This window comes from Myotis daubentonii, chromosome 4, assembly GCF_963259705.1.
Source record: "Myotis daubentonii chromosome 4, mMyoDau2.1, whole genome shotgun sequence".
Lineage (NCBI taxonomy): Eukaryota > Metazoa > Chordata > Mammalia > Chiroptera > Vespertilionidae > Myotis > Myotis daubentonii.
Genome location: NC_081843.1, coordinates 63,763,282 through 63,788,802, shown reverse-complemented (window position 1 = coordinate 63,788,802; position 25,521 = coordinate 63,763,282). Strand labels below are relative to the sequence as shown.

General features: G+C 40.2%; 1 long non-coding RNA gene across 1 annotated transcript in view; it reads right to left on the bottom strand.

The window, feature by feature from the left end:
* Positions 1–1,871: 1,871 nt before the first annotated feature.
* LOC132233430 (uncharacterized) overlaps positions 1,872–25,521 on the bottom strand; it is a 34,725-nt gene continuing 11,075 nt past the window's right edge. Inside the window, exon 2 of the long non-coding RNA XR_009452626.1 lies at positions 1,872–3,254. This is a non-coding gene — a long non-coding RNA (uncharacterized LOC132233430). The remainder of the gene's footprint in view (positions 3,255–25,521) is intronic.

Genomic DNA, 25,521 nt, shown 5'->3' with positions numbered 1-25,521 from the left:
ATTGGTCATTTGTGGTCTAAATCCCATTTATGTTTTACCAGAACGCACAGCGAGGGAGAAGAGAGGCACTCGCTACCATTTTCGCTGACGGCTTGGTTTACTTAAAGGGGTGGTCAAAACCAGGGCATTTAGGAGGATGTTGCGGAGGATGATTCTCACTTTATATTTCCACAAAGTAAACAGCCCTTGATGGAAAGAAATATGAGAACTCATTAATAAGCATATGCCAAGCAGGACAAAAGCAGTCTTTCTACCAGACCAGGCTAAGTGAATCACATGCAGAAGATGTTTGGCAAACTAAAGCCTTAGGAAAAGCACATCACTACCCTTTCAGCGCAGCGTGCAGCCTCCCGCGGCCCATCCCCTTCCTCACTGCCAGCCACTCTCTTACACACGTGTATGTGCGTGCACACACACACACGCACACACGCACGCACATCAGGACATCAGCAGTAATCGGGAGCAGTTCAAATGCTATTTGTGGCATTCTAACACAATACAGACCACACACCCCTAATGTGTGAGCAGGGTTCTCTTCTCCTCTTTGCAGAACATGCGTTCTGAGCCTATTATGTGTATAAACAATGGCATATGTAATTACCTTTCCAGGGTGGCAATTATTCCTCAGAATCAACAACCAGATTTAAAGCATGTTCCCCCAAAAGACATTCAGGGATCAATTCTGGGTCAATTACGTCAGGCTTTGATTTATCACATGGTGTCAGGCCATGTTAAAAAAAGAAAGTAAAAAAAAAATCAAACAAACACTCTGAGGTAAAGGCTAAAGGTTTGATTCAACTGGTTTGTTCCAACTTTGCTTTCCCTCAATTGCTCTGCTCTCCCCATCCTTAAAGCAATCGTGATTTGCTGGGTTTTATCTGTTAGACAGTTTGCTGTTCGAGAAACTAAATGCAGTGAATCTGGACTACATCCAGATGTGAGCTGCCCCCACACCACCACCTGGCACTGGAAATTTCTCCAGAGAGTAGGGGTTAATAATTCAGGCTTTGGGATCTAAGAGATCTGGATTTACATCCCCATGATTTAAACAAGATACATATCACTGCAGTGGGTAATACTTCAAGTGGTTGTTGTGAGGTTTAAGTGAGATAATTAATGATAGGATATGTGTAAGGCACTTAGCTCAGTGCCTGGAGCATCCTGAGTGCCCCGTGAATAGAGTGATTGCCCTTCCATTGATGAACAAGCCGTCGGAGAGGTGGGACAGCCCTCAGGACCTGCCCCTGTGTGACAAGGACCAGGGAAGCAGTGGCTGTTGGTACAAATCAAAGGGCTGAGCTGCTGAGTCCAAAACTGCAGTTAAGAGGTCCAATGTAGAGGACTAGACTATATATAAAGTATCAGATGATAAACTCCAAACCAACAGCAAGCTTACTCTGTTAGCAAGATTGTTCTATCTTTTATAGAGCCTTATGAACTGTAGATAAAAAGGCTACTTTACACACCTTGGTTACCAAGTGTTAACTGAACACATACCTGCTATGCACCAGGCACTGTGCTAGGCACCAGGAATACAGAGACGTTACTTCTAACAAAACTCCCAGAACAAAAAAATAAATATCTACAATTTAGTACAAAACAAGTTCATAACTCAGATTATTGAAAGCTACTTCAGGCAAATTTAAAGTGACATAACAAATATACAATATCACCAGGGTTTGGGAGCTGGGTGATTCATCCTACTAAAGGTGAATCATATAACTAAAGTTGTTGGTCAAATTAGAATACTCCTTTACTGAGAAGCAAAATGAAAGTTTTCAGAAATTAAATAAAAAGGGATTATATGAGAATTCTCATCAAATTCTTTAGGGAACAATATAATACCCCACTCAAAGAACACTTTAAATCAATTTTATATGGAGTAACATTATTTATTCAACAAGAGAGAAACAGCACTTACACGATTCATTTCTCAGAGGACACACAGTACTATTGGCAGTGTGCATTGGCAGCTTAATTAAGAAGTCTGTTGATAATGTTAAAACGCTGGCACATTTTCAATTCAGATGGACACTCTCAAGACAAAGACATGTCGATGGTTGGCGCATACATAACAAAATGTGTCACAGACTCAACATAAAATGTCTAGTGTCAACAATCATATTAGTGTCTCAACACTGGAAAAATCATGACTTACTCCCAGATCAGAACTAATTTTTTGGAAAAAGTATATAGTCACTCAACTTATAGAACATAGAGGACAACACCAGGAATACTGAAATAGCCAAATTTTCACACACGGCCATTTTCCAGGTCTGTTTGGCTCCTGTCCTGCCCTGTCTTGGGTCCATGAGTAAGGACCCCAAGCTTGACCCAAACCTTCCCCTCCTCCATGCTAATAATTCACTCAGGACGGCAGGCCCCTAGGCGTTCAAGGTAGAGGCCTATTGAAACAGATGTGATTCCGTCACCCCACTCCCCACCGATGTACAAACATAATATAGTTTTCCAACAGACACTCTACACCTACAGGGAAAAAGGAATTTAATTCAAGTTAACTCCAACTATAATGTGTTGATATCTCTAAAGTCTACAGAACATTTTTGAAATCAACAAAAAGGATCCTACCTATCAGAAGTCCAAAAAGAAATGGAATTAAGGTCCAAAAAGAAATGGAATTAAGGTTCAAAATTAAATGGAATTAAGATGTCCTGAATTGTTCACATTAGAAGTTTTGTTTTGTTTTTTATTAAAGGAACTTAAAATACTCAGAGAAATATACTCTTCCATTTGTTTCCTGTCTTAGAGACACACTTAGTAAGAACAGAAGACACACAAAAAAATGTTCATTGAAACGAATAAACCTATGGACAGCAGGGACCACATCTTATTTGTCTCCTTCCCTCTCTCATGTTCCTTCTCCTGCTCCGTATAGTGATTCACATGTAGTAATTACTCAATTAAGTTGAAAAGCCAATGCATGTTTCAATTCATGTTCATTCGGAAGGGTTGCGCTGATTTAAGGAGCAACTGAGACGAAATTTCCTGATTTCTGGCTAGTGAGGCACACACTGTCTTGAAAACTTTCTTTGCTGAAGCTTGCGTGCATAGCCCCAGCATCATTAACTGCTGGCAGCGGTGGCATTCTTAGGGTCTTCGCTTGTTTCCATTTTTGTTGAAGGGAGCATGTTGATTCTACAACGGCTGTTTTTCTAGAAAATGTGAAAGGTGATGTGAAGCAGGTACTTAGTGAAGCGGGTGCTCAGCCTGTCCCTGTCCCACAGATAGTACATCTGTGAACAAAACGCAAACACATTATTAATCCAAGCCTTTATAAAACAACTTCTCACAACTACAATGACTGGTCTTTTGCTGATCACTAAAATTATTTAGCTCAACAGTTCAAAAACACAAGAAAACTACAGGCTCTTTTATGGTAAATAAAAGTTTGAACAGGATTAAACTTTAATGCTGTTTAAAGTGTTCTTTCCTTACCTTAAATAATGACTTTCAAATCCATGCCACCTCCAGGTGTAGATCCACGTGTCACAAAACCAGAAACACCACATGTCTGTGCATTTCGAAAATAAGGTTTCCCTACCCGAGCAGATTCTGTCATTCTTCCTTGCCTTGATAAACAGGAATAAAATCCCTCCTGAGGTCCCAAGACCTACGCCTTCGTGACTAAAGTCCCTGCCTGGGTCCCATCGTTTAGCACCAAAGTGGATGGCTGGGAAGCAACAGCTGCCGATGGAGAAGCCTGAGATGACGCAATCTGGCTGGGCAGGAGCACGCTTTCCTCGGCAAAGGCTCTGAGTTAACCAGGTGGGTAAAAGGCAGGTGCAAACACTGCCAACACCAACCCCAGTGGGGGCAAAGCCCCCGCCACCATGAGAGCAGCATGCTAGGGCCCAGGTAGGCTCCACCGTAGGCATATCCGTGTGCATATCCATGTGACACTATTGTAGACCAGGAATGACAGACACCTTTGCAAGAAACATTTCTGTTTATTCACATCTCTGAAATGTTCCAAGCAGACCCACAGCAGTGAGAGGTAAAGCCAGCAAACACATAGGTAAGCTTAGCCTTAACACAATTTATTTACTAATTTACTTTATTTATTTGGGTTTTAAAAAAATAGGCCAAAAGCAATTGCATACATGTTTATAATGCCCTTTAGCCCATGAGCAAAAATGCCATACTACATGGACATTTAAAATCTACCTGGAATCATTTTAGGTTTTATCCATTATCTCAAACTTGTCACTAAAGCATGTTACCTCTTAATTTGAAATGTTTTTAGCAGTCCCTTCTTCTAACTTCTATTAAGTTCCCCGCCCCCCGCCCGCCCCACTTCCTTTGTCAGACCTGGTTCTTCTCACCCTGGAATGTGGCAGCCCCCTCGCTGTTCCTAGATCTCCTCAGCTGTGGTATCAACTCCTTCCAAGTGATGCTGTTTCCACTGGGCCTCCACTTCCAACATTCACTCCAGGACCCCTCTGAGCTCCTGTCCTGCCCTATAGAAGTCTCCACTTAAGAGGCTCAGAGTAGCTGTGACCTTCAGCCCACCTTTATCAGGCAGGCAAAGGAGCAACCACCTCAGCCCCTGATAGCACGACTGGAATTCCTTTTGTACTACAAATACACTGAATTTGCTCCACACTGCTTCATTATTCCTTCTCCCTCTATTTCCCTACTAACTCCAACATATTGGCCCAATATTCAGAATATTATAGTGTTAGGACCCCAGATTCTATTCCAGGACTCCTGCTGCTGGCTGGGATCAGAATCCCCACTGCCATTCCTGACACCACCATTCCTGACTCTGAATCTCACCTGTTCTAGTTGCCCAAACCTCCTGAATTGGATATCCTCCAACACTTTCCCTGAACCACTCTCAAGGTCATCACATCCTCTTGGTCACTGAGGACTGGATTGCTGGCCAACCCTAGTGCAGCCAGGCTCCCAAACCCTGATACACTTAGTCCTGACTTCCCCCTGCCCACTGACAACCTATGTTGCTGAGATATTCTTCCCAACCCAGACAAACTCTAACACTATAATGTTTTTGAAGCATTCGCTACATTTCCTAGTCTCCAACATGAAGTCTCCACTGCCCTCTCAGCTCATTCCGAATCTTTGTTCGTCCCCTTTCTTCTACCTTCTTAATTAGCTCTGCCTTCTTAATCACCTCAGTTGTGACATGATCTAAGAAGCATTCTCCAAGAAACAAATCCTCATTGACTTATCCCTTATCTGGATTCCTCTGGAGTAATCAATATCACATGGTTTAAGCACTTGGTTTTCACTAAATGTTTTCATAGACATTAGCTCTGCAGACAGACTGCTAGTTCTCTGAGGACTTGGAGAAAAGTCATATCCTGTGCATGCTATTGACCTACACTGAGAGAGCAAAGTTCCACTTCCATCTTCTCTCTACCCTTACTCCACTCCCCAACCCACCCCCATGGAAGTGGCTGAATCAAGTTACTGGATTCAAACTAAACTTTGTTAAAAGGAATACGGCTTTTGTTATAATGAGAGGAAAGGTTCAAGTTTTGGCTTCTGAAGGATGTGGTCTGTTTGGAGTTTGTCTCTTGGGGTTCTCCTTTTGGATTGCTTCTCTGTACTTCTATGTCACACTGAGAGAGCAAAGTCCCACTTCCATCTTCTCTCTACCCTTACTCCACTCCCCTCCTTCAGCACCAGCCCAGGTGGGTGGGAAGCTTGGCTTTCTTTGTCGCCTGGGTGACCCAAGCCTCCTGCCTGCTCTGGCTGGCTCAGTGGCTGCCACCATCTTTGTCCCACTAATTTGCATATTCACTCCTGATTGGCTGGTGGCCATGGCTGTGGGCATCGAGAAGGGACAGTTAATTTGCATATTTCTCTTTTATTAGTGTAGATACACACTATATACATATGTACATAACCTTGATGTACTACTGGAAAAGAAGTAAATACTGAATGCAGGATATCCTAAAGTCATAAGATTATCTGTCACTTGTCCAAGTCTGTGGCCAAAACTTCACTTTGAAACAATGCCCTTAATTAGCATGTCATGCAGACACTGACAATTTTCCCCATCTCCCCTTCTCCTTTATTAATAGAACCCCTGAATTTTGAGAAGTACATGGCCACAAAGAGTATATTTCCAGGCCTTCCTGGAAGCTAGTATGGCTGGCAGAATGTGAGTAGAAGTTAAAAGTCCAACATCTAGGGAATGCCTTTAAAGAGAATACTTATGTCCTGACTGGTATGGCTCAGTTGGTTGAGCGTAGTCCTGTACACCAAAAGGTCACTGGTTTGATTCCCAGTCGAGGCACATGCCTGAGTTATGGGCTTGATCCCCAGCAGAAGGCAGGCAGGAGGCAGCTGATCAATGTTTCTTTCTCACATCAATTTCTCTTTCTCACATCGATTTCTCTCTCTCTCTAAAATCAATTTTTTTAAAAATATATTAAAGAGAATTCTTATATATCTTTAGACATATGAATGAGGCAAGCAGAAGGTAATAAGATGGAAGTTTCTTTCTCCCTTACCCAACAGTCTAAGCATAAGCAGTTGGAGCTGATATACTCCACTTTGTCAGGGAGCTCCCTCTAACTTGTTTCAACCACTGTATTTTACAGTCTCTTAACCTAGATATAGGTTAGGCTGCTGTAACAAATATTGCACTATAATTCTAGCTCTTACTAACTATTCCAACATTGGACAAATTATTTAAACTCTATGAACTTGTTTCTTTTTTTTATACCTACTTAAAAGGTTGTTGTTAGCAAATAAGACTGTCTTTTTTTCTTTTGCTTCCCATTATATCCCCAGCTTCTAGCACAGATCTGCATATAATAAAAATTAGTTATTCTTGCTATTTCTGTTGATATACTGATCTAGAAAAATAATGTCATACTTTAACAACTAACCATTAAGTACTTACAAAAAACTACACATTGAAATACAACTAATCAATATGTTGTGCATTAGAGATGTGACATTTTCCTGACCCAAATCTTAGAAAACATGATCTAACAAAAGGTTTTGTCTGACTTGTGAATTTACTTATATGAAAATTCTTATATGTTAAACCATTGGTTGTCAATTTAAAGAACTGACTTTACTTTTAAAAACAATCTGCTTAAATTGGGCAGCCCTGGAAAGTCAAAGGCACACAACCCCAATATTATTGGTTCTGTCCCCTCTGGTTTTTAACACAAGGTTCCATTTATGCATGCATGTTATGAAAAAACTGGTTTTATAACATATTTATGGTTGTGAATTGGTATTATCCTAGTTCAGAATCTCATGAAAAATAATTCTTACATCTTCCCAAAGGAAGATGAGCACTTCTTGCTTCTACAAAAATAATAGGAGTGAGTTTTCAGTAAAACACATTCCTCCTATTGAAGAGTACTTAATAAACACACATACACACCTGGTTGCTTTCATTTCACAAGTGGCACCCATTTGCCAGTCATCAAAGTAATACAGTCTGATCTACTGAGGTGATGGATTCTGACAAACTGTGTAAGCCTGTCATTAGGGGAGGAGAGATTATAGTCTCTATGCAGGACATGATAGTGCTTAAATTTCTCATCCATATAGCCTATGAAACACAGGGGAAAGCAACAAGATGAAAATAAAGTTGAACATAAACTTACTGCTTCCCTCTTCAATGAATGATATGAGCTGGTCCCACTCTATACTTTCTACTTTGTATACAGACAGCTCTATTTCTTCCTGGCTAATATAAAGATCATTCATAAAGGACAAAGATTATGCACAAATTTTACTATTCAGTAATTTAAGTCTAACTTAATGCCTTGTGCTTCCACTTTTAAAATATTACTTTTCCCTCTTTTACTCTACCTATCTATATAGCCATTTTGCTTCTCTATAATTTTTTACTTACATATTTAAAATTCTCATCAGGATGAAGATTACATCTAGAGTAAAATTCATTAATTAGGCGAACTGAAGAAGACAAGTCTGAATTAATAAAAAGTCTTGAGTGTGGGCTACTGCCAAAAAGATCACGATAGCAGCAACATCTGATGTTTGAGAGATACTGCATGAAAATCACCGGGCTGACCACTTTACACGCATTATCTCACTGAGTCCTCATGAAAGTCCGGGAGGTGTTATCATCTCATTTTCACAAATTAAAAAATAAAACCTGAGCAACACTGTATAACTTGCTTAAGGCCATGTATCTAATGAGTGATAGAATTACTTTCAAACCTGAGTCTGACTCTGAAGTACATGTATGATTTTCTCTACCACACCAAACTGCTAGGTCTTCCTTCAATCAGAAATAATAGTAAAGCAATATTTCAGATCAGGTTAACAAAACTCTAAAACATTAAAGAACCCTGCTTTAGTGAAAAAATGAGAAGTTGAAATTAGCTACTTTAGGTAGGTAATAATTATCTGCCATTTATGAAGTACATACTCATACCAGGCACTTTCGACACATTAAATGTAACCCTCACAGCAACCCCATAAATTAGATTACTGTCTTCATTTTGCAGACGAGGAAAGGTTCTCAGAGAAGCTGAGTCATTTGTCCAAGGTCACATCACTGGTGAGCGGCACAGTCTGCACCGTGCATTCTGCACACCACTCTCTCCCTCTCCTGCAAGGCCTTTCCCTGTAGTGCTTGAAAAGACTGCTTTGAAAGTAATAGTGCCACCCCCACCCCCCTGTAATTGTATTTATACTATGTGTTAGCCCAGAAAAACTTTCGTTCAGAGACAATGCAAAAGTAAACTTTAACCCAGGCCCTGCCCTCATTATCATAAATTCCCAAATTTAGTGAGGTCCGTGTTAATGGGTTTCACTGTATATAACAAAGAGTTTAATAGTCACTTAGACCTGCTCTATCTCTATTAACAAATCTAAAAAGCCATTCAATGGTAAAGGGAGGAAGAGGAGTAACCTCAAAACTAAAACAGATAAGAACTGCCTGTAATTTGTACTCCAGCAAAATAAAAATAACACATAACATATGCCAATACAACAATATAGTACAGATGCCAATATATGACAACAAATTCAATCCTACAAGTTTAGTGATCTATTCATCAATTAAAGAAAATTAATCCTAATCAGATGTTCATATTAAGGAATATAGCCATAGCAAATCGGCAATAATAATTAAAAGTCCATTTCAAATCTTTTGGTCAGCAGCAAAATGATCTAACAGAGCCAGACTGCCTGGTCCTTTCTGCAGTGCTGTCTAAATGTGCACATTGTGTTGAAATTCCTGGCTGTTTAACACGGCCCTCCTTGCCACTCAGTCTGTACTTGTTTCTAATGAAGATATGCATCCATGTGTACCCTGAGTGAGGAAAATGTACAAGTGTGTAGGTCAGGCACATATCTGCTGCCAGAGCCAAGTCCCCGATATACAGTGTGAGTTTTCCCACACAGGTCATCACAGTGTAGCAGATTCCACACAAATTCTACCAGCCTTGGGGGGGGCCTACTTAAAGCAGTCAGGATCCCGCAGCTCAGTCAGATTGCATGGAGGTTTCTTCTTGTCTTTAGGTCAACTTGTAAATGAGCTACCGGCCTCTCTACAAGGGAAGTAGCCTTGGGATACAAGCAAGACAATCGAGGTGGAGGGAGCCCAACTAATGTTTTAGGCCTGGTGCCCTGTGGGTAGGTGGTGGAACCAGATTTAAGTCAACAAGCATTTATTTCTCACAATTTTGCAGGCTGATCAAGATGGGAGCAGATTCGTTTCTTGGTGAGGGTCCGCTTCCTGGCTGACAGCCACCTTTTTGCTATGTCCTCTCAAGGGAGGAGGAGGGGGAGGGAGAGGGAGAGGAATCAAGCCTCTGGGAAGTAAGATTAGGAAGAGAGGACTTTAACTTTTTGCTTTGTATACAATATTGTATTTATTTAGGTTTCCAAGCAATTCCCCAAAATTGAGAACCCCCCTTCCTCTCCTGGGTTCTGAAAAAGTTAAGAATACAAAAATAAAAGAGATAAGAGGCTAAAGTATAACCTTGATTACTAACTGAGACCAGAGTAGAGGAAGCAGTTTACTGTGAAAGCCAGACCAAGCTCACTCCAGCAGTTGCCAACCAGTGGTCCCCGGACCATTGGTAGTCCCTGAGATCTGAAAGGTTGGTGACCACTGGAAAACCATCAACTCAAGCCATTTCCACAGGCAGGATCATGCAGCCTGGTGGGGGGGCGGCGGGGGGGGAGTTGCCTCCCAGACTCAGGGAGAGTGTGGGCTCTCCATAGCCAGGCCCTCTTCTGGGTAGAAAGAAGGTGGCGGTAAGCTGAGCTGGCCCACTTATTCACTCCACATGTGTCAGTTATGTAAGTCCCTCTCCCTGTAGGGCAGAAACTGGTCTGTGAAGTAGGAGTGTAGACTTTGCCTGTGACGGTAGTGTCAGTGGTGGCTGAGTCTAGATTGCAACAGGTTAAAGAGTAAATGGTGAAAAGGAAGAGGCAAGAAAGTAGACAACTCAAGAAGAATTAAAAGAAGGGAAACAGAGTAGGGAATTTGGGGAAGGATTTTTTCAGGAAGAGGCCAAAAAAAATGTTGAATATGGCAAGTGGAAGAGACACCTTGATTTCCAGCGAGAGTCTGGGCACAGTGATGGAATCCAGGCCACGAGAGAAGGTGGATGGCCTGTCACTGAGATGTGAATAAAATGGAAGGAAGAGGGAAAGCCACGTGATTCGAGGCAAGGATGAAGGAAAAGAAGTTGAGTTCATATCATAGGATCAGTTTTGCAAGAAAAGTGGAGAGAGATTCTGGGGCTAATGCCAGACAACAAAATTTAAACTTGCAAACTGCCACGGGGCTGGCTGTGCTAAAGTCATGACAAAACAGCAAACCCAAAACCTACTTGTAAATGTTTGATCACAGCGTGATACTTTTGAGAAATTACATGATTTATTATTTATAAGACATTGCTTAGATTAGTATTGATGTGTATGTACTCTGTCTCATTCACCATCGCGCATCCTAACATTAGCTGATTCACATGCTCCTTTGTCTCTGGGAGCTCTGAGGAATAAAGTTTAAGCTTGACTGGCCCTGTGCACTTTTTCATTGCAATTCTGGCTACCGTTACACGATAGTCCCCAAATCACCATGCAGGATGGTGGAGAACCAAATGGACCAGAGAAATTGGAAAGATTCACAGTCTAAAAATCTGACTCCATACTTTTAACTGATAAAGAAATTTCTGCACTGAAATGTTTCCGTATTCCCACTGATCTATCAATTTCCATGTTATGGTTTCAATGGCCACAGAAATCCTTCTGGTAAACAAATTTTTCTGGTGAACAGATTTCTGTGAGAAGAGGAGGAAGAGGAAGAGCTTCATATCTTATAAGGGTTCCCAAAGTTATAGCCTTTCTCAAGTATTTCTTTCTTTAATCAGATTTTAAAGTTATGTTCCAAGTCTCCATTCCTCAGTGGGGTTTAGCTTTACAACCCTCTTAACTAGCAGTTTTTGACATCATTTACGTTTGGCAAAATGTGTGCTAGGGCCCCTCCTGGGCCTTCTCAGCTGCTATTAAAAGTTATACTGCATTTGGGTAAGTGTGGAGGCTGGCACCACAGAGGATCCATGATGGTGATTATCATGCAAATCGGCCTCCTGCAAGTCCAGCTCCTCCGAGGAGGCCCTCCAGCTCTGCGCCCCCAGTCGCCTCATTGTCCCCAGGATAAAGCGAACCATCTTCACTGCTGACACTGGATGCTGCCGAGATGGGATCTCCTGGCAGAGATTAGTGAGCAGCAATGAATCTTTCACTTGGGGTAGAAATATGATTTTATTTAAGAAAATAACTATCATAATTGGGCTTCTGTCACTTTAAATTTTAATGGTGAGAGTAATATGGAGGCTTCTGGAACTTTAAATTATGGCTTTCAGAAGCTTCACACTGAATCTTTCAATTATTCTCTGTAAGTACTTTCTCAAAGCATGTGCCACCATGACATTGATATCACAATTCAAATCTAAATTCAAAACTGACTGCAAGGCTATGAGCTATGTGCTGGCGCGCCGGCTGCCTCATTTTATCTTTGAACATCTGAGCAGGCGAATCAAGAGGCGCTCTCCCAGAGCCCAGCCAGCTGTTTGCCAAATATTCAAATACCCTGGCATGCAGAAGAGCCTTTCAGATTTCCCCACATCAAAATTAGCGACGGCCCCCTATTTTTCTCATTAGCTTCTGGCTCACCTACATGCTCCCACACAGGCCCGCCTGACTCACTGGGCTGCCTTGGCTCTCCTCGCTCCCTCGCCTCCCAGGTGCCCCACTCCAGCACTGGGTCCTGGGTGTGCTGCAGGGTGCAGCAGTTCAGACAAAACCGGGCTGGGCGATTCAAGCCCGTGTTTCCTTGAAGTGGATCTGAGAGAGGGGCTGAGCTATTTGTAGTAGCAGAAAGACAGAGAGCAGAGAGAGTGTGTGGATTTTATTTAAAATGCATCCATTAGGGCTGGAGCAAAAACAAAAAAACAAACAAACAAAAAAAAAAACGGGATTGGTAAGACAGCAAGGGAAAGGGACAAGGCTTTCTTCTTTTATTTTGCTGTCTTAACTTCCTTGTCATGTGCCTATTTTCTCTAATCATGTTAATGGTTTATCTTCATAGTAAAACAAATAGAAATAGATATATTTATTTTTAGGATGAACTTTAAACTGCTTCAATCATTTTAAAATGAGTCCTCTACCTCAGTAAGGTAAATAACTAAATCCAGCTGCACTAATGAATCTACAATGAAAGACAACCCTTACTTCACATTCTGTAGGTCCTGGAGCAATTTTCCTCAGCCAGATAACTGAGGACAGCGCACCCGCACCCGGGGAGTTGAGAGGGAGCAAGGGACTAAGGTGCCACAAGACAGCAGCCTCTGCCCAAATGGCTGGTCCAATTTCCTGAAGCTGGACCCCAAAGCCCCGCGCTCCAGCTGGGTGAGGGGGTTCCTTGATTCCTTCAGGAAAAGTGGGTCTTTACGTGCTCATTTCCTGTGATGTGTTTACACTTGCACAGAAGGGGCACAGCAGGGAGGCTTTCAGGGCACATTTAGGGGGAAGACAGCCTCACAGGAGTCGTGAATGCCAGATGTCAGCCCAGTGCGAGCTGCTGAGTGCTCTGCAAGCAGGAGGCGCAGCCACCAGATCACAGTCTGAGAACACTCCGCCATCCCGATCCAGAGCCGCTCCTTAACCACAGGCAGAGCAGGGTGGAAATTGATGTCACTTAAAAAATAGCAACAATAATAAAAGGAGCTGCCAACATGAGTATAAAAGTTATTTGAGAACCAGATAGGTTGATGGCATTCCAGTTCTGCCAGTCCAATATATTCATTCCATCAACCCAAATCATCATAAAACAACTAACTTACTTCTGGGAACCACAGGTGCAAAGGTTAGGAAGAGGCCCATGTGTGGAATGGCCATAGAGTTGTTGATTGACATTATTCCCTGAAAACGGCCTCAAACACTACTTTGCACTGAGATAAGGGCTGTGATGCCCAAGGAGCCACTCTTCTAAGACAATGACTATGGACAGAGAGACACAATTTTTTAAAACTCACATTGATTTTGGTTGGAGCACAAAGCAGTACAATTACAAATCCTGTTTGACTTGAATACTTGAGGCTTATGGAGTGTTTCAAACACAAAACAGTTCTACATAAATCATCCGTCCAAATATTTACTACCCCCATTACATGCCATGTAATATACTTTGATGAGCCAGTTTGGGTTAAAGAATAATCCTCTGTAGAATTTAGTACCATGGCATGTCCCTTCATCTTAAAGTTCCTTCACATCTATAAAAGTTCTCTCCCCCTTAGAGGGATCTACATCTTGGCTCACTCTGTCCATTTTACCAACTTCTCCTCTTCTTCCTCAACCCTGTCCTCATTACACTAACTCGATTGGGGGGTAGGGGTGAAGGGTAGTACATGAAAACCATTTGGAGGACATTATTTTTTCAAACTACAAAGACACTTTCCACCTCCATTTGAGAATCATTACCTATATGAACCACTCAGTATTTTTAGCTGCACTAAATCACATCACTAAGAGTTTGGGGGTGAGAAAAATAAAAGACTAAAAATCTCTGTACTAACTACTTCCTCTTGACATTATCTACTCCTGAGACTTCAACTATCACTTAGATGCTGATATTTTAAAAACAACATTTTAATAAGCCCGATCCATATATGCAAATGCCTAGTGGGCCTCTGTTTTCAAATAACCTAACAAACTCAGTAAGCACAACCACAGATCTATTACCCTTAGTTTTTTACTCTTCCCTTTCTTTATAGTATCCACTCAGTGGGTACTTCACACTCCCCACTCCCACTACACATACATCAAATCTGTCACCAGATCCTTTCTCTTCTTCCTCAGACACATTGTAAGTCTACCATGTGCCATATCCCACCTGGACCTCTGCAATAGCCTCCTCACTCCTTCCTACCCTTCCTACTTCAAATTAGTTTCCGCATGCTCCTGATTCCTACTGGTTAAAGCAGGAACTCCAAGAACACAGAAAAGCATAAGAGAAATACAAAATGACATCTGATAGCATACAAACCTACTTTTAGAATATATTTTTAATAGGTCTAGAAAAGTAGAATTAACAGATCAACCTGGGGTTTTAAGTTAATATTGAGTTTGCTTTCAAAATAAATTGTAGTATAAGATCTGAACAATTAAAAATTAATTCAGATAGTATGCAGATATTTTTAAAAACATAAAAGTGGTACATCAATCAATAAAGTTTGGGAAGCTTGGTCCTACAAAATAGGTCTAAACTTCTTAACATGGCCCTAACCGGTTTGGCTCAGTGGATAGAGCGTTGGCCTGCGGACTGAAGGGTCCCAGGTTCAATTCCGGTCAAGGGCATGTACCTTGGTTGCAGGCACATCCCCAGTAGGGGGTGTGCAGGAGCCAGCTGACCGATGTTTCTCTCTCATCGATATTTCTTACTCTCTATCTCTCTCCCTTCCTCTCTGTAAAAAGTCAATAAAATATATATTTTTAAAAAATAAAAATAAACTTCTTAACATGATATTGCAAATGTTATACATCCTCTTCATCTCCAGGAAATGCCTCCTCCCACATCCCCTACACTCTACTTAGACCTTCTAGGTATCAGCTTTGCTATATATCAAAACACCCCAAACCTGCTGGCTAAAATAATATTTTATTTAGTCCATAATTGAGCAAATCATCTGGGTCTTTCTGACTAGGCTGACAACAGATTTCTCCTGGACTCTCCCATGTGTCTGGGGGATCAGCTGGTAACTACATGGTCCAAGACGATCTCACTCACCTGTCTAGTGGTTAGTAGACTGTCAGCAGAGCCTCTGCCCTCCTGCAGGTGGCCCTTATTCTCTAGCAGGATAACCTAGGCTCATTGACAATATAGCCTCAGGGTTCCAAGCACAGAATCCCCAATGCATAAGCACTTTCAAATTTGCTAGTGTGCACTGGCCAAAGCAAATCACGTGGCCAACCCAAATTCAGAGATGGGAAACAGACTCCATTTCTTAGTGGAAAGATCATCAATATCACATTGTCATGAGTTGGGTGTAGGAAAGGGTAGAATTTGTGACCACTCTTGCAATGTACCACTCTTACCATGTCCCAAAAAATACAAGGTGTATTCACACACATGCTCATGTTGTTCCCATTGCCTGAAATAAATTATCAAACTCCTTCTGTCCTTCTGGGAAATTCTTACTTCTTGTCCGTCAAAGTTCTGTTCAAACATAGCATTCCCTAACACCTTCTTTCAAATTAATTATGCCCTCGTATGTTCGAATGATCCCTTGCATATGCCTCTATTATAGCATTCAGTGAATTGTAGTATAGTTATTTATGTTTCCCTAAATAGACTGTCTTTATACCACCAGCATCTAACACAGTGCCTGGCAAAGAACAGACATTAAATAAATGTTCCCTAAATTGAATTGAATTGAATAAATTCAAAACAAAGCTTAAAGTCCTCCTCAAATAAGCTCACATATAAAAGATTGAAGGTGCAACAATACAAAACTGGCTTTATGAGTAAGTAGGACCAGTTAGATCAGGGGTGGGCAAACTTTTTGACTCGAGGGCCACAATGGGTTCTTAAACTGGACTGGAGGGCTGGAACAAAAGCATGGATGGAGTGTTTGTGTGAACTAATATAAATTCAAAGTAAACATCATTACATAAAAGGGTACAGTCTTTTTTTTTTTTAAGTTTTATTCATTTCAAATGGGCTGGATCTGGCCCGCAGGCCGTAGTTTGCCCACGGCTGAGTTAGATCCACCTCATCTCATTTAAAGGCCACCATATTGTTGTAAGACTAAAAATGTTTTGCTGTAGTGCACAGTGCACAGGTTTTAGAGTCTGAAACACTGGGACTCAAAGCCTAGCTCAGGGGTGGGCAACCTTTTTGTGAGTGCGTGCCAAAACCATCAAAATCTCTGACTCAAAATTCTTCTGCGTGCCAACCCTAATTTTTTGAGAACATGTTACGCCTACTTGATATCTCTTAAGGTGTACGTATGTGAAGAACCTTGAAGAAATAATAAAATTCATTCAAGCGACAAAAACACTGTATATGATAATGAAAAATACATTTATTTTTTTAATGTATACATGTACACTGACAGTCCGACAGAAAATTTTATGACTCCGTTTGATATTATCAGTGGGACTTTTGCTGCTGCATCACTGATGACAGAGATTTTACATCAGAGATATGCACGAGCTACTACTTTCATCCGTCAGGCTACTCCTATTACAAGACTTAACAAAATTCATCACTGAGAACAAAGATTCACAAGCATATGTGGATGAAAACATGGAGAGTAACGCTGTTGAAAAGTTTTTTAAACAGAAAAAATTTTCTGGAATGGCATTCCAAGTCCTCAATAGTTCGTTTTCAACACTTCTCTCTGGTACTCCATCTCTAATCACTTTTTTTCAATGTTTTCCAAGTCAACTCTAAGGTCAATAAATTTCTGCTTCCAAATTGAGCAACTCTGAAATTCAATCAACTGCATTTCAAAGTCAGCCTTGTCTATCCATGAAAACATTTGTAAGTTTAGTTCCTCCAGTTTCATGCTGTCTGGAAACAGTTCTCTGAATTTCGCAAATCTTGAGAAGAACTACTCAATAGTTGACTCGATGATGTTTAAAAACAGCTTTTGAAGGCTTTGACAGTCTGTTCTGTCATCTTTTGGGAGGTCTCTGATGTGCCTCTTAAGTTTTGGGAAATATCTAAATCTCTCACCATCCACATCCCTCTTAAAGACGTCCAGTTTCTTTTCAAAAGCCTTTATGTAACCAAACATAAAATCAAGTGTCTTGCCAGTTCCTTGTAATTTAACATTTAAGTCATTCAAATGTTCACAAAAATTGTAAATGGAAGATTATAAGAGAGGGTTTCGTGTGCCAGCAAAAGTTACTGGCGTGCCATGTTTGGCCCGCGTGCCAGGGGTTGCCCACCCCTGCCCTAGCTCTTTTTGTGATCCTGACAATTCACTTAATATGTTTCTCTGCACCACTCAATACAGATGTTTCAAGGAAGGACTTATCACAGGGCCTGCCACATACCAAACACACATCAAAACCCAGAGACTCCTACTAGAAAAGCAAATGACCTGGGAGGGGGTAACCTCAAGCCTTTATCATTAATATCTGAGGAGAGTAGGAGAAGGGTAAGAAGAGCATGAAAGTTAAAGGGTAGAAATTAGACAACTTTACAATTTTACTGAGAGCTAGGCTTGTGGCTATAATTAAACAATTATATCAGTTTTCAGGGATCCCCTGCCACAAGGTATACAATGACTATCTCTTGTTTTATATATTTTATTGATTTTTACAGAGAGGAAGGAAGAGGGATAGAGAGTAAAAAAAAATCGATGAGAGAGAAACATTGATCAGCTGCCTCCTCCATGCCCCCTATTGGGAATTGAACCCGGGACCCTTCTTCAGTCCCTGGGCTGACGCTCTATCCACTGAGCCAAACTAGTTAGGGTTATTTCGGTTTTAGAGTACTCAGAAATCTCTGCATAATTTTGCTGGGTATCAATTTCGGAGTCAACATTTACACATGTACTTAGGCAAGACTACTAGGGAAAGCCTTAAGAAAGAAAAAGTGTTGTTTAAAATGATGGTACTCTAATCTTGTTAATGCATATTCCTGTATCTATTCACTTTTACATTTAAAATTGGTAGTGGGGTAAACAAGGTGTGTGTTTTTCCCTAACTAAAGATAACAATTTTTAAGTGAGAAAAATGAAAAGCATATTACAAACACACAGTTCTACACTTCAAATTAAGTCACTTCTATAAGAAATGTTACATTCAAATCAATATAATGTGAGTTTTAAAAACACAAATCCTGTTTCAAAGTTAAGCCAAATCTAATACATTTTAGATAAAATCTTTAAACTTCCGAAATCCAGGTAGAAACCTCAAAGAAGGAATCTCTATAGTTGTCTCTCCTGAGGCTTCTCACATCTCAATGGCAGCTCTGAAACATTCCCGTGTTAGTGCACACTAAACCGATGTGTATTTGTTGATACCTAGCCCTGTAAATGAATCTACAGCAGGTCCCCTGCGAGCTTTCATCCCAGGTACACTGTAAACTTCCTGGTACCCAGGATTCTGCTTTCTGTATTTTCTTAATCCACACCTCTCTTCACTCCCAGCACCCAGATTACATTCAGTAAATGTTCATTTATGGCTGACGAGGAAAAATACGTAAGTAACATTTGCTGATGGTAAGTCCCTTGGTCCATTCAGGTTCAGATCAAGACCTCTAGAAACCCTAAACACTAAAAAATTATGTTGCTCCTCTCCATGCACATTGCCATCAAAATAGACTAACACTAAACAATAGGGCACAAAACTTATATGTTCAAATTACAATAGCCTCTGCTAGCAACATTTTAGGTAAATTCATCAAAGGCTGGACTCCTCTCTCATTCTTTCCCCTCCCTATGATGAGAGAGGGAGGGAGGGAGGAAGGAAGGAAGTGAAGGGAAGGAGTTTCATCGCTTGAGTAAGCAAGTACACAGCATGTGTCTCTGATTTCCCTTTGCTTGGTTTGCTTTAGGGTACCCCAATTCTGGATTAAAATCATAAAACTATGTCAGGATATTAATTATGGGTATGTATGCTATTGTCAAAAGAGGAATCAAATAACTGCAGATATATATATTTTTCCTCATCCAAGGATATGTCTCCATTGACTTTTAAAGAGAGAGGAAGTAAGAGAAAGAGAAACACTGATGTCAGAGAGAAACATCAATTTGTTGCTTCCCGTACGCGCCCCTGCCAGGAATCAAGCCTGCAACCTAGGTATGTGCTCTGATTGGGAATCGGACCCTCAGCCTTTTTGGTGTATGGGACAATGCTCCTACCAACTGAGCCACCTGGCCATGGCAATCCATATGTACATTTAATGTTGCCCTGCAAGTGTCCAAACTCTATTGTATAGCAGAACAGCTTAACATAATATGAATAGAAAAAATGCAACATTTTGCTTTGTCTGAGGTCACAATTGTATCATAGTTGTATATAGAAAAGGAGGTGCAATAAATGATTATCAGCAAAGCACACAAAAGCACAAGTGCTTTGCATTTTATTCCATTAAACTCCAATATTTGATAAAGGCAACAAGTACCAAATTATATTTGGATAAACCTTCTATAAATAATGTTTTCACAGCAGTCACAAAGTCTAGAGTATAGATGCTAATTACAGAGCCAAATCAAAACCATCATAATTATAATTACCATAAAACTAAAATATTTTCACTTATAATGTGATTCTCATATCCATAGTAACAGATATTAGTTAATATTTCATTAAATTTGAATAGTCTTTATGGTTAGATATAATAATTTCAGCTGGTCTACTCCCCCTTTTATATTTTAAAATCTGAGTGTGTGTCTCATGAGCTGAACACTTCATTTTTACATACCCAGGCAGACCTTTGTCTTACAATTTTAAAAAAATGTTTGGATACTTAGGAAAACAGCATAAAAAATCAGAAATATCCTGTGATTAGAACTTTTCTTCTAATTATAAAGGAACTTTAAAACAGTAAGCTTCTTAAACCTTATACTGACAGTGAAGTGCAACAAGAATGCAAATTTAGGAATGAAATAAGGTAATTTAGTGCCTTGTCATGTGATCATTTCTGATGGTCCTAAGATGTGTCCAATATTTTAAAGAAATAAAAAGATTTCCCTTAGTGGCTTTGGTCTAAGAGTGGAGGGTGTATTGTGTCCATTAAATAGGAAACCAAGGATTATTTGAACAAATAATATTACAGCTCTATGAGGTGACTGATGGTCTTTGCAAAGGCTCAGACTGGTCCCATCTTTCTTGAAATTTTTATCACTGATTTGTTCTTACTCATGTGCAGTCACCAAGACCAGCAGAGGTAACAAGTGTTTGATGTATGATGCGTGAGCCACTTTTGTCATACCGCATTTATTTTCAGCTGTACTCAAACTCGGTACTATTTGTATGTTCTTGGGCTTTAGTTTTTTTCTTGTTTCTAGCGATGGGTCAAACAGATATGAAAATTATAATAGCACTACCCTCTAAAGCTCTACCAACATAACATATATCTGCTTCCTTGTAAGAGGCGCCTTTCCATCGCAAATTAAACAAATAACTAAAGAGCAAATACCTGAATATAAGAACTTAGTCTGTGTTGCCTTATTTGCACAGCTTACACATCCCCTACCTTTTAGCGTGATCCATTCCAATTCAATCCCTATTTTACAATCTGTAGCACGCCACAGAACTTCTCTTCTAGTTGAAAGGAAATTTCAAGGGAGGAGAAGTATGGAAAAACACATTTAATTCATCCTATTGAAAAGGGACGATTCTAAGTGTTTTCTGAGCACTTTTGCATCTTCTCACAGACTGCAAATCCGCTTAGATATCTTAATCAGTGGTTAGAAACATATCCTTATTGGTAACATATTCATGAAAGATGGTATGTGTATGAGCTGCAAAATGTTTGGCAGGGACCCAGGGATGAAAAAAAAAAAGAAAGAATATGGTAAAGAATTGATGAAATAGCTTTGTTTCTACCCCATTCATTTTGTAAATTTTCTATTACTTCTGTTTGCTCTATATGGAAGGATAATAGACAAACAAGCAGAATGTCAGACTTCTGTGATTTGATTTCATCTATATATAGATACACACACTGTACAACGATGCAGGATGGATGTATGTCTAGACACAGTGGTGACTGTAAGGACATATATGCATTCTCATCTCTCTGAATTTCCCTATTCGGGATATTATTTTATGCAAAGTTTAGTGCTCTTTTGTTTTAACAATCTAAGCACTGCCTAAACATTATTTCACAAAATGAAGAGTAGATCTTGACAATTAATTTCTACAGTCAGTGGTCTTCTCAAACTGGGCAACTCCCCTTGGAATGTAGGAGCCACAGCAGCAGGCTGTGCGCGAGAGAAAGAGCAAGACAATTCATTAGCTGATTCTGCAGCAACTCAAAGTGGTGGGGGATGTCAACCCCTGCTCTGGCGCTTCAATACTAATGAGAGTCATTGCATATTCATAACCCCAAATACAGTCAGTTTCTTGTAAAAAGTTTTGTCACCCAGGCTTCATGGCAAGAGCAAAGCACTGCACGATTCGTGCGGTGGCACTTCCGCCAAGTGAGTGCAAGAGCAAGATTGATTGTTTTTCAGCGTAGCCTGACGGGGAACTAAAAGATGCTGTCCCAAGGGTCCTAAAACTCCGGCTTAGTTTGATTGCAAAGCCCTGAATAACCAGAGAAACCAAAAAGGAGGCTGTGGTGGTGAATGCGTATGTCTATTACATACAGACGCATACATATACACCATACACAAGTATATATGTATATATAAAGAATATTTCAAATAAGGAATCTAGCTTATTGAGTGTTCACAGTAATTATCTGTAAGGAATGTAAAACCACTCACATCAATTCTTATCATGTTAAAAGGAGGATGGTGAGCCTTAGTAAACTTGTTCTCACAGCTGCAGAAATGCCCTGGTACATATCTTAATGGAAACAGATTTCTAAAATTGTCTGAAGTTTCCCGTCATTATCAATACCAAAGCTTAGGGAGCTGAACCTGTCAGCTCTGCCAAATCTAGAGCTACCTGGAATCCAACTCCTCAGGCAGCTTTTTATGTTGTTGTCACTGCCTCCCTTGCTTTATCATCCTCATCATTATGATTAGCTTCCAGAAGTAAGCCATTCGGTGTGCTTGCCAGGAAATCCTAAGGGGCTAGCGCTATACCATTTGACCCCAAAATACCTGTCTGTTTGGGGTAGCTACCAGCATCCCCTCGAGTCAGAGAAAGGAAATGTATGTTTCAGCACCCACTTTGAAAAAGCCTTGAGCATTTTTTCACTCGTAATGATGTCTTCAGCTGGAATGCCAGAGCACGTCCACATTTCCCTGACAGGCATACAGTCTATAAACTCTCCATAAAAATTAAATAAAACAGGACAGTGAAAGGAAAGTTTCTAAATTTGATCACACTTGAGTTGTTCAAAGATATTTCCAGATGCATAGTGTGTATAAATATCTGCATAGCTAAAAACAAATCGGGGATATTGGGGGGGTGGGGGGTAGAGGATGAGGTGTTGTGGGGGAAGGGGCTCAGCAAACTGTTTTATATCTTAGTCACAGACACACAAGCTTCAGAAATAGAAGGATTTGTGTTTATGATTGATTGAGGTAACTGATTATCCACAGATATTTTAAGTGTGGAGACATTAAATTGTCAGCTCTATCAGTTTGATTGCAGTAAAACATGAAAACATTGACTTTTGTCTAGTTAGAGAAATTTATTTTTCCCAGAATGACAATCCTTTAAGTAGACGCCAGGCAGCTTGCCAGATTTCTATGTCATACACTGAAGTTTGCAAATGCAACCCATATTTTCAAGTGTTTTTCAAGGTTCAGTGAATGGTGCATAGGTCTTTTGCAAATAGTCTTGTAATAAACAGATTCCTGCGTTATGCCCATTCTTTAAGCCCGAGAAAAGCATTTACTCATTTTTTGGGGGACGGAGGGTGGGGGGAAGACAACCTCGTAGTTTTGTATTCATGAAGAGTATGTTACCAGCGCTCCTCAGTTATTTAAAGTATCTCTCAAAAATAAAATAACCCTCTTTGGACCACCACTTCTGAACAAGTTTGATTAATATGGTTTTTTTGTTTGTTTGTTTTTAAATATATTTTATTGATTTTTTGCAGAGAGGAAGGGAGAGAGATAGAGAGCTAGAAACATTGATGAGAGAGAAACATCGATCAGCTGCCTCCTGCACATCTCCCACTGGGGATGTGCCCGCAACCAAGGCACATGCCCCCGACTGGAATCAAACCCGGGACCCGTCAGTCCGCAGGCCGACGCTACATCCACTGAGCCAAACCGGTCTCGGCTGATTAATATGTTTTATAAGCCTGAAATAAATGCTCATCATAACTGTCAGTAAGCTGACAGTTTTCAAAAGTCTTTGTTCCAAGAATGAGTGATTTGTCTGATATTCTGTAATATACCATGTTCCAGCCTAAAAGGAAGATCAAGTAAATTCTACTAAAATTTGATTGCCGTTAAACCGGCTTTGTATTCTGGAACTTTGCGTGCACTGTATGTGCGCACACTATTTTATAAAATAAAAACACCACATCTTATTTGTTATTATTGCTTTCCAGAGCAACTCTGTATTTCATTGGGCAGAACTGTGGTTCCAGTGTTTAAAACCTAGTCTATTATAAGAATAAAAAATGTCAGGTATTATATATAGTCAGTCTTTTTAATAAAACCTGTGACTGGGAACTTATCACTAGGCCTGATGATTTAAATGAAAACACCAATCAAAAGACAGATGTGGTCATTAATTTCTACTGAAACACCAATATCTCTATATTTGCTACATATTTTCTAAGCATTTATTATGATCATTAAAATACACTATGTTCTAAAGACCAGCAGACCATTGAGCTCTCTGTGTCGGAGTTCCGCAGACAACAGTAGCTAATACCCAAAAAGAGGGTACCTGAGCAGCTACGCCCGCTACGCCAACTGAAGTAACACTTCTTCCTAACTCCTTTAGCCAGCCACCTGTGCCCTGGAGCACTGGATTGGGTGGCCCTTCTTATCATATTTTACAGAGTAATAACTATTATAAGTAGTCATTAAATTATCCATTCTTCTACTCTTTTGTTCCAACTACCACTGATGCTTTATTGCTGTTCTGTGGCAGAGCTTTACAAAGCACCCTGTCCATATAGTGCCTACAATTACAGTTCCTTTTGTCAACATGCTTCCCCCTTGATTTAGTTCCACCTATTTTCACACCAGGCCTACCAATGTTAAAATTACAGATCCTTTTCCATTTAGCATCTCTTTGTTTAATTTACATTTTTCCTAATCTCTAAGAAAGGGTCATTTTTACAGTAATTGTCCTTTTTACTCCTATATCATCTTTGTCCATGAGAAGTCACTTTTCATTTATTTTCCAAACTGCCAAGAAACCACATGTTCTGTACATACGATCATTGGTTCATTGCAAGCATTACTTCTCTTCTTCATCTTGATAGATGCTTTCATTCTTTACCTGCTCTCTACACCAAAACTATTCCATGTCATTTCTGATATATTGTGGCAGTTCTGAAAACAATATTCTTTCACGTCTCATATACCAACTTCCCCACTTTGTTATATCTCCTCACTTACAAGATTTTAGTATTTAACTCACAAATTAGATCAAAAGATGATGACTTGTTTTGTTCCCTTTATGGGTTGTTTTTCCTTTAAGGACACTAGAATGCCCTTGCAGCCAAACTAAAACACCTATAGGCTATTCACATGCTGATAATAATCTCACAGTTTGGGTATTGTACAATATTTTCTAGACTTTCCAATTCTGTTCCTTTTGAAGTACTATACTCCATAGGGATTATGATGTTAACTTCAGGAAACACAGGGAGATGGCTCACAGGTCGGGTTCCTCTCTGACGTTATGGGTGCCATTTCCAAGAAGTATAAAGATGGCACTGACTCAGTACAACTGTTGAAGGGGCCACAGGATGATGCTTTTAACATTGTCCCTTTGTTCTCTTGTCAATCCTGAATCATTTTTTCATAATCTGCTCTCTTAAAGTTCACTATAGTCTTGCCTTTCTCGTGATAGCAGCCACCCTTATCATGCTGTATCAACTTAAACTAAGATTTCCAACTTCACTCCTGCCTATGCTTCATTCTGGTTACACCAATAAACCTAAATAAAAAGTAAGCTTTATTGCAGTTACCTAAATAAGTTCCTTCATACTACCTACAGGCAGTCTCTCTTAGACTTCCACAAGCCCTGGGGGCAAATACAGACTTTGCCCCGGTGCCTAATTCTATCCACATGATCTTTTAAGTGTATATCTCTATTTACCAACTATACCTGCTCATTAGTAATATTTTAAAAGGTAACTTGTCTCTTCTTACAGCTAGTGAATATAAGATATGCCCTTCTCCATATAAAACAATC